This window comes from Oncorhynchus keta, unplaced genomic scaffold, assembly GCF_023373465.1.
Source record: "Oncorhynchus keta strain PuntledgeMale-10-30-2019 unplaced genomic scaffold, Oket_V2 Un_contig_28437_pilon_pilon, whole genome shotgun sequence".
NCBI classification, from domain to species: domain Eukaryota; kingdom Metazoa; phylum Chordata; class Actinopteri; order Salmoniformes; family Salmonidae; genus Oncorhynchus; species Oncorhynchus keta.
Genome location: NW_026286036.1, coordinates 1 through 10,000, shown reverse-complemented (window position 1 = coordinate 10,000; position 10,000 = coordinate 1). Strand labels below are relative to the sequence as shown.

Genomic DNA, 10,000 nt, shown 5'->3' with positions numbered 1-10,000 from the left:
CTGGTCACATCCCTTTTGTTGCCCTGGTCACATCCCTCTTGTTGTCTGGTCACCTCCCTCTTGTTGTCCTGGTCACCTCCCTCTTGTTGCCCTGGTCACATCCCTCTTGTTGCCCTGGTTACATCCCTCTTGTTGCCCTGGTTACATCCCTCTTGTTGCCCTGGTCACATCCCTCTTGTTGCCCTGGTCACATCCCTCTTGTTGCCCTGGTCACATCCCTCTTGTTGCCCTGGTCACATCCCTCTTGTTGCCCTGGTCACATCCCTCTTGTTGCCCTGGTCACATCCCTCTTGTTGCCCTGGTCACATCCCTCTTGTTGCCCTGGTCACATCCCTCTTGTTGCCCTGGTTACATCCCTCTTGTTGCCCTGGTTACATCCCTCTTGTTGCCCTGGTCACATCCCTCTTGTTGCCCTGGTCACCTCCCTCTTGTTGCCCTGGTCACCTCCCTCTTGTTGCCCTGGTCACCTCCCTCTTGTTGTCCTGGTCACATCCCTCTTGTTGTCCTGGTTACATCTCTGTTACCGCTCTACCAATAAACATAAGACCATCCGTCCCACATCAACTGGTTGAAAACCAAACCAACGCCTGCCTGCTGTTTGTTTGTGTTCTCTGTGTGGCGGTGACCAACATCAACACGCTGCTGGACAAGGCCGACCTGCGTGTACCACCAGCTAATGGGGCACAGACCTCCAGCTGGAGAGTCTGCTGTCAAGGTCAACGAGGCAGCGCCTGAGAAACCACAGGTCAGATACTACCCTCTGGTACATAGACATCCGATTCGCACCTTCACATTTTGACATTTTTGAGTCCTTTTAGCATTTCACTTGAGTGGGTAAATTAACCAAATGTCACAACCATTTTAAAGTTTAAACCTTTTTTAAAATACCCTAGAAGTTGTATGGCAGTAAAACATCATGAAGAATTTGTCTTGTTTACTGGAAGTGTTGAACTAGTACCTTATGTTTTGATGCTGTTGTCACTCCCTATAGGATGATTCTGGAGCAGGCGGGGCTTGGGCGTCCTCGGCCAATGTGAACAGGTACATCCAGCAGCTGGCTCAGGAGTACAGCGGGGACTGTAAGACTTCCTTTGACGAGCTCTCCAAGATCATACAGGTGAGAGACCAGGGGGGCGTGAGTGAGCACACACTGAATCTGTCATACTCACCCTAGTTTACTTCACTGGTTATAGGTACACACTCAACAGGTGAGAGACCAGGGGCGTGATGAGCACACACTGAATCTGTCGCTTATTCACCCTAGTTTACTTCCTGGTTATAGGTACTCAACAGGTGAGAGACCAGGGGGCGTGATGAGCACACACTGAATCCTGTCCTTACTCACCTGGTTTACTTCCTGGTTATAGGTACACACTCAACAGGTGAGAGACCAGGGGGCGTGAGCACACACTGAATCCTGTCCTTACTCACCTAGTTTTACTTCCTGGTTATGGTACACACTCAGCAGGTGAGAGACCAGGGGCGTGATGAGCACACACTGAGATCCTGTCATACTCACCTAGTTTAGCTTCTGGTTATAGGTACACACTCAACAGGTGAGAGACCAGGGGCGTGATGAGCACACACTGATCCTGTCCTTATTCACCTAGTTTACTTCCTGGTTATGAGTACACACTCAGCCCAGGTGAGGAGACCAGGGGCGTGATGAACACACACTGAATCCTGTCCTTACTCACCTGGTTTACTTCCTGGTTATAGGTACACACTCAACAGGTGAGAGACCAGGGGCGTGATGAGCACACACTGAATCCTGTCATACTCACCTAGTTTACTTCCTGGTTATAGGTACACACTCAACAGGTGAGACCAGGGGGCGTGATGAGGCACACACTGAATCCTGTCATACTCACCTGGTTTACTTCCTGGTTATAGGTACACACTCAACAGGTTAGAGACCAGGGCGTGATGGCACACACTGAATCCTGTCGCTTACTCACCTAGTTTACTTCCTGGTTATAGGTACACACTCAACAGGTGAGAGACCAGGGGCGTGATGAACACACACTGAATCCTGTCATACTCACCCTAGTTTACTTCCTGGTTATAGGTACACTCAACAGGTGAGAGACCAGGGGCGTGATGAGCACACACTGAATCTGTCCTTACTCACCTAGTTTACTTCCTGGTTATAGGTACACACTCAACAGGTGAGAGACCAGGGGGGGGGATGAGCACACACTGAATCCACTGTCGCTTACTCACCTAGTTTACTTCCTGGTTATAGGTACACACTCAGCAGGTGAGACCAGGGGGGCGTGATGAGCACACACTGAATCCTGTCATACTCACCTAGTTTACTTCCTGGTTATAGGTACACACTCAACAGGTGAGAGACCAGGGGCGTGATGAGGCACACACTGAATCCTGTCCTTACTCACCTGGTTTGCTTCCTGGTTATAGGTACACTCAACGGGTGAGAGACCAGGGGGCGTGATGAGCACACACTGAATCCTGTATCTTACTCACCTGGTTTGCTTCCTGGTTATAGGTACACACTCAACAGGTGAGAGACCAGGGGGCGTGATGAGCACACACTGAATCCTGTCATACTCACCCTAGTTTACTTCCTGGTTATAGGTACACACTCAACAGGTTAGAGACCAGGGGCGTGATGAGCACACACTGAATCCTGTCCTTACTCCACCTAGTTTACTTCCTGGTTATAGGTACACTCAACAGGTGAGAGACCAGGGGGCGTGATGAGCACACACTGAATCCTGTCCTTACTCACCTAGTTTACTTCCTGGTTATAGGTACACACTCAACAGGTGAGACCAGGGGGCGTGATGAGCACACACTGAATCCTGTCTCACCTAGTTTACTTCCTGGTTATAGGTACACACTCAACAGGTGAGAGACCAGGGGGCGTGATGAGCACACACTGAATCCTGTCATACTCACCTAGTTTGCTTCCTGGTTATAGGTACACACTCAACAGGTTAGAGACCAGGGGCGTGATGAGCACACACTGAATCCTGTCCTTACTCACCTAGTTTACTTCCTGGTTATAGGTACACACTCAACAGGTGAGAGACCAGGGGGCGTGATGAACACACACTGAATCCTGTCCTTACTCACCTAGTTTGCTTCCTGGTTATAGGTACACACTCAACAGGTGAGAGACCAGGGGCGTGATGAACACTGAATCCTGTCCTACTCACCTAGTTTACTTCCTGGTTATAGGTACACACTCAACAGGTGAGAGACCAGGGGCGTGATGAGCACACACTGAATCCTGTCCTTACTCACCTAGTTTACTTCCTGGTTATAGGTACACACTCCCCTGTCTAACAGGTGAGAGACCAGGGGCGTGATGAGCACACACTGAATCCTGTCATACTCACCTAGTTTACTTCCTGGTTATAGGTACACACTCAACAGGTGAGAGACCAGGGGGCGTAGTGAGCACACACTGAATCCTGTCCTTATTCACCTAGTTTACTTCCTGGTTATAGGTACACACTCAACAGGTGAGAGACCAGGGGCGTGATGAGCACACACTGAATCCTGTCATTACTCACCTAGTTTACTTCCTGGTTATAGGTACACTCAGCGGTTAGAGACCAGGGGGGCGTGATGAGCACACACTGAATCCTGTCCTTACTCACCTAGTTTACTTCCTGGTTATAGGTACACTCAACAGGTGAGAGACCAGGGGGGGGATGAGCACACACTGAATCCTGTCCTTACTCACCTGGTTACTTCCTGGTTATAGGTACACACTCAACAGGTTAGAGACCAGGGGCGTGATGAGCACACACTGAATCCTGTCATACTCACCTAGTTTACTTCCTGGTTATAGGTACACACTCAGCAGGTTAGAGACAGGGGCGTGATGAGCACACACTGAATCCTGTCCTTATTCACCTAGTTTACTTCCTGGTTATAGGTACACTCAACAGGTGAGAGACCAGGGGGCGTGATGAGCACACACTGAATCCTGTCATACTCACCTAGTTTACTTCCTGGTTATAGGTACACACTCAACAGGTGAGACCAGGGGCGTGATGAGCACACACTGAATCCTGTCCTTACTCACCTAGTTTACTTCCTGGTTATAGGTACACACTCAACAGGTGAGGGACCAGAGGGGGGCGTGATGAGCACACACTGAATCCTGTCCTTACTCACCTAGTTTACTTCCTGGTTATAGGTACACACTCAACAGGTGAGAGACCAGAGGGGGGGCGTGATGAACACACACTGAATCCCTGTCCTTACTCACCTAGTTTACTTCCTGGTTATAGGTACACACTCAACAGGTGAGACCAGGGGGACGTGATGAACACACACTGAATCCTGTCATACTCACCTAGTTTACTTCCTGGTTATAGGTACACACTCAACAGGTGAGAGAGACCAGGGGCGTGATGAGCACACACTGAATCCTGTCCTTATTCACCTAGTTTACTTCCTGGTTATAGGTACACACTCAACAGGTGAGAGACCAGGGGGCGTGATGAGCACACACTGAATCTGTCCTTACTCACCTAGTTTACTTCCTGGTTATAGGTACACTCAAACATGGCCGTCCGTTCACAGCCATCGCGGGAACATTGACTTGAATGAGGATACCTTTTATTTTTTAGTAATTACATTTCTATGGAGCTTCATCGCTGTTTCAAAAGCAACCCAGGTCCTACGTTGAAGTATTTTGTATGAGTTTTTAAAGAGTTATCACCCCCCGTCCCGTCCCCGTCCAGAAAGTCCTGGTCCCGTAAAGAGCTCCTGGTCACGACCTGCAGCAGGCGTGAAGCCGCCACCAAGTCCTCACGCCCAGCTCCCATCAGCCCACCTTCACAGCCAGCCAGTACAGAGCCCTCTCTGTGTTAGGTACTACACACACACATATACATACATACATATACACACACACACATACATACACACATACACACATACACACATACATACATGCATACATACACATACACACATACACACACACATACATACACATACACACATACATACATACATACACACATACATACATACATACATACATACATACATACATACATACATGCATACATACATACATACATACATACATACATACATGCATACATGCAATACACACATGCAATACATACATACATACATACATACAGCCATACACACATACACACATACACACACACATACATACATACATACATACATACACACATACATACATACATACATACATACATACATACATACATACACACATACATACATACATACATACATACATACATACATACATACATGCAGCCACATACATACTACATACATACATACATACATACACACATACACACACACACATACATACATACATACATACATACATACATACATACACATACACACATACACACATACACACATACACACATACACACATACACACATACACACATACACACACATACACACATACACACACATACACACATACACACATACATACATACATACATACATACATACACACATACATACATACATACATACATACATACATACATACATACATACATACATACACACAGACTCCTTTACCTGACTTGGCCTTCCCATTGGGATTTCTATATATAGAAGCCATTCTGTGTTGTGTATTTTTACTGTCACTTGTCGTGTTGTTTGTTGTGATCCCAGGACTCATCCCAAATGCCACCCTGTCACCTATAGTGCACGGGCCTTGGTTAAAAGTAGTGAGCTGTATTGAGGAAGGGTGCGATTTTTGGGGGTTGCACACGATCTTTCTCAAACTGCTACAAATCAATTTCCCATGTTGGCAGACGTTTTTATCTAAAGTGTAACTTCCAGTATTTGAGAACGCGTTTCTTTTTTTTAAGACTCATAACAAAGATCTCTCTCTCTCTCTAGGCTGCGGACACACCTCCTCCAACAAGTGTTATGGCTGTGCCTCGGCCCGACGGGTCACTGCATCACCCTGCTAAGAGCCCTGGCCACCAACCCAGCCCTCCGCCAGATCCTGGGGCTCAGGGGCTCATCAGAGAGCTGTTTGAGTACAACCTGAGGAGAGGCACCTCTGCCATGAGAGAGAGGTCAGACAACTGGTTTGCCTGCTCACCAGGTATAGTAGTGGTTTGTGTTCTCGTAGACAGTGTTTTTTTAACCTTTTATTTAACTAAGAAAGTCAGTTAAGAATAAATGCTTATTTTCAATGACGGCCTAGGAACAGTGTGTTAACTGGTCTAGGAACGGTGGGTTAACTGGTCTAGGAACGGTGGGGTTAACTGGTCTAGGAACGGTGGGTTAACTGGTCTAGGAACGGTGGGTTAACTGGTCTAGGAAACGGGGTAGGGTTAACTGGTCTAGGAACGGTGGGTTAACTGGGTCTAGGAACGGTGGGTTAACTGGTCTAGGAACGGTGGGTTAACTGGTCTAGGAACGGTGGGTTAACTGGTCTAGGAACGGTGGGTTAACTGGTCTAGGAAACGGTGGGTTAACTGGTCTAGGAACGGTGGGTTAACTGGTCTAGAACGATTGGGTTAACTGGTCTAGGAAGACGGTGGGTTAACTGGTCTAGGAACGGTGGGTTAACTGAATCTGGGACGGTGGGTTAGCACTGGTCTAGGAGCGATTGGGTTAACCCTGGTCTACGAACAGTGGTTAACTGGTCTAGGAGCTGTGGGTTAACTGGTCTAGGAGCGATTGGGTTAACAGTTAAGACGGTGGGTTAACTGGTCTGAGCGGTGGGTTAACTGGTCTAGGAGCGATTGGGTTAACTGGTCTAGGAGCGGTGGGTTAACTGTTCTGGGGAACGGTGGGTTAACTGGTCTGGGAGCGGTGGGTTAACTGGTCTAAGGCAGTGGAGTAGGCTTGGTCTAAGACGGTGGGTAAACTGGTCTAGAGCGGTGGGTTAACTGGTCTGAGCAGGTGGGTTAACTGGATCAGACGGTGTGTTAACTGGCTAGGAACAGGGTTAACTGGTCTAGGAACAGGGTTAACTGGTCTAGGAACAGGGGTTAACTGAGATAGGAACAGGGGTTAACTGGCCTAGGAACAGGGGTTAACTGGCCTAGGAACAGGGGGTTAACTGGCCTAGGAACAGGGGTTAACTGGCCTAGGAACAGGGGTTAACTGGCCTAGGAACAGGGGGTTAACTGGCCTAGGAACAGGGGTTAACTGGCCTAGGAACAGGGGTTAACTGGCCTAGGAAAGGGTTAACTGGCCTAGGGGGGTTAACTGGCCTAGGAACAGGGGTTAACTGGAACAGGGGGTTAACTGGCCTAGGAACAGGGGGTTAACTGGCCTAGGAACAGGGGTTAACTGGTCTGAACAGTGGGTTAACTGGTCTAGGAACAGCTTAACTGGTCTAGGGAACAGCGGGTTAACTGGTCTAGGAACAGCGGGGACCCAACTGGTCTAGGAACAGCGGGTTAACTGGTCTAGGAACAGGGGTTAACTGCCTGTTCAGGGGCAGAGCGACAGATTTGTACTCTTGTCACTGGGGCTTGAAACTTTGCAACCTTCCGGTTTCTAGTCCAAAGCTCTCAACCACTAGGCCAACCAAAGCGACGTTGCTCACAAGTGTACATAAGCCCAAACGACTGTTAAAACCTGGGTAGTCCGTGTGCTAGTAAGACCCGTGTTAGTCCTCTGAGCTTGAAAGCCTAGGCAATTCCATTACACACCCACATACAGTCAGTAAACCCATTCTCATCTGTCGACATCTCCCTGTACAGAGACCAGCCAGAGGCCACTCAGCAGATGAATGACCTGATCATTCACAAGGTGTCCGCTGCTCTGAAGGGCCACTGGGCCAATCCTGACCTGGTCTCCAGTCTGCAGTATGAGATGCTACTGCTCACCGACTCCATCTCCAAGGAAGGGGCTGCTGGGAGCTACGACTGCGATGTGGTGAGGCTTTTACCACCTCCTTCTCTCATCCCCTATTTTTTTCCCCCTTTTTTTTAAAATGTAATAATCCGTCATGTTTCTCGGCGTCTATAGCCCTGAGTCTGTTCCTGATGGCCGTGAACATCAAGACCCCTGTGGTGGTGGAGAACATTACCTGATGTGTCTCAGGATCCTACAGAAACTCATCAAGCCCCTGCCCCCACCTCCAAGAAGAACAAGGTACCGTCGTACTCATAGCACTAGTCAGTTAATCAGTCAGTTCAGTTAATCAGTCAGTCAGTTAATCAGTCAGTCAGTTAATCAGTCAGTCAGTTAATCAGTCAGTCAGTTAATCAGTCAGTTAATCAGTCAGTCAGTTAATCAGTCAGTCAGTTAATCAGTCAGTCAGTTAATCAGTCAGTCAGTTAATCAGTCAGTCAGTTAATCAGTCAGTCAGTCAGTTAGTCAGTCAGTCAGTCAGTTAATCAGTCAGTCAGTCAGTTAATCAGTCAGTCAGTCAGTTAATCAGTCAGTCAGTTAATCAGTCAGTCAGTTAATCAGTCAGTCAGTCAGTTAATCAGTCAGTCAGTTAATCAGTCAGTCAGTTAATCAGTCAGTCAGTTAATCAGTCAGTCAGTTAATCAGTCAGTCAGTTAGTCAGTCAGTTAATCAGTCAGTTAATCAGTCAGTTAATCAGTCAGTCAGTCAGTTAATCAGTCAGTCAGTCAGTTAATCAGTCAGTCAGTCAGTTAATCAGTCAGTTAATCAGTCAGTTAATCAGTCAGTTAATCAGTCAGTCAGTCAGTTAATCAGTCAGTCAGTTAATCAGTCAGTCAGTTAATCAGTCAGTCAGTTAATCAGTCAGTCAGTTAATCAGTCAGTCAGTTAATCAGTCAGTCAGTTAATCAGTCAGTCAGTCAGTCAGTCAGTCAGTCAGTCAGTTAATCAGTCAGTCAGTCAGTCAGTTAATCAGTCAGTTAATCAGTCAGTTAATCAGTCAGTCAGTCAGTTAATCAGTCAGTTAATCAGTCAGTCAGTTAATCAGTCAGTCAGTTAATCAGTCAGTCAGTTAATCAGTCAGTCAGTTAATCAGTCAGTTAATCAGTCAATCAGTCAGTCAGTCAGTCAGTTAATCAGTCAGTCAGTTAATCAGTCAGTCAGTTAATCAGTCAGTCAGTTAATCAGTCAGTCAGTTAATCAGTCAGTCAGTTAATCAGTCAGTCAGTCAGTTAATCAGTCAGTCAGTCAGTTGATCAGTCAGTCAGTCAGTCAGTCAGTCAGCGTTAATCAGTCAGTCAGTCAGTTAATCAGTCAGTCAGTTAATCAGTCAGTCAGTCAGTTAATCAGTCAGTCAGTTAATCAGTCGATCAGTCAATCGATCAGTCAGTTAATCAGTCGGTCAGTCAGTTAATCAGTCAGTCAGTTGTTAATCGGTCAGTTGAATCGGTCAGTTAATCAGTCAGTTAATCGGTCAGTCAGTTAATCGGTCAGTTAATCGATCAGTCAGTCAATCAGTCGGTCAGTTAATCAGTCAGTCAGTTAATCAGTCAGTCAGTTAATCAGTCAGTCAGTTGTCGGTCGGTCGGTTAATCAGTCAGTCAGTCAGTCAGTTAAACAGCCAGTTAAACAGTCAGTCGATCCTTAGTCAGTCAGTCAGTCAGTCATACTTGCCTCGCAACGGCTGGCTTGGGGCGCGCATGGAGGAGAGACTTGGCGCTGACTCTGTGATTTTGTAGAGCCGACTACAAAGTTATAATGAGTCATTTAAGAGATTTTTAGGTGATTTTGTAGATTAGTCAATTTCCAGGAAATGTATGTTGTTTCTGTGTGCTCCAGGGTTCCGCTGTGGAGTCTCAGCTCACAGTGAAGCCCACTACTGCAATGAGATCCCATGCTCAGAGCCCAGCTCTGGCTCAAGAAGGACCCCCAAAGCATCGTAGCACAGCCTGGAAAAGTGCTGCCTTCCAGCAAGATGTGAGTAGATGTGATTTTTTATTTTTTATTTAATCGGCTGGTCTGCCCGACTGTAGTAGGAGTTGATTTGAAGCTCAATGTTTTTAAATTAAAATCTCCCTACCATCATATTTAAGCCATTATGACACCCGGCGTCGATGAAATG

The 10,000-nt window shown here is 47.0% G+C and overlaps 1 long non-coding RNA gene across 1 annotated transcript; it reads left to right on the top strand.

Moving 5' to 3' along the window:
* The first annotated feature begins 6,028 nt into the window (after window positions 1-6,028).
* LOC127923117 (uncharacterized) lies at window positions 6,029-8,042 on the top strand. Its single transcript, XR_008113397.1, has 3 exons — window positions 6,029-6,112; window positions 7,728-7,902; window positions 7,996-8,042. It is a non-coding gene; the product is annotated as an uncharacterized LOC127923117 (long non-coding RNA).
* Window positions 8,043-10,000: the final 1,958 nt, after the last annotated feature.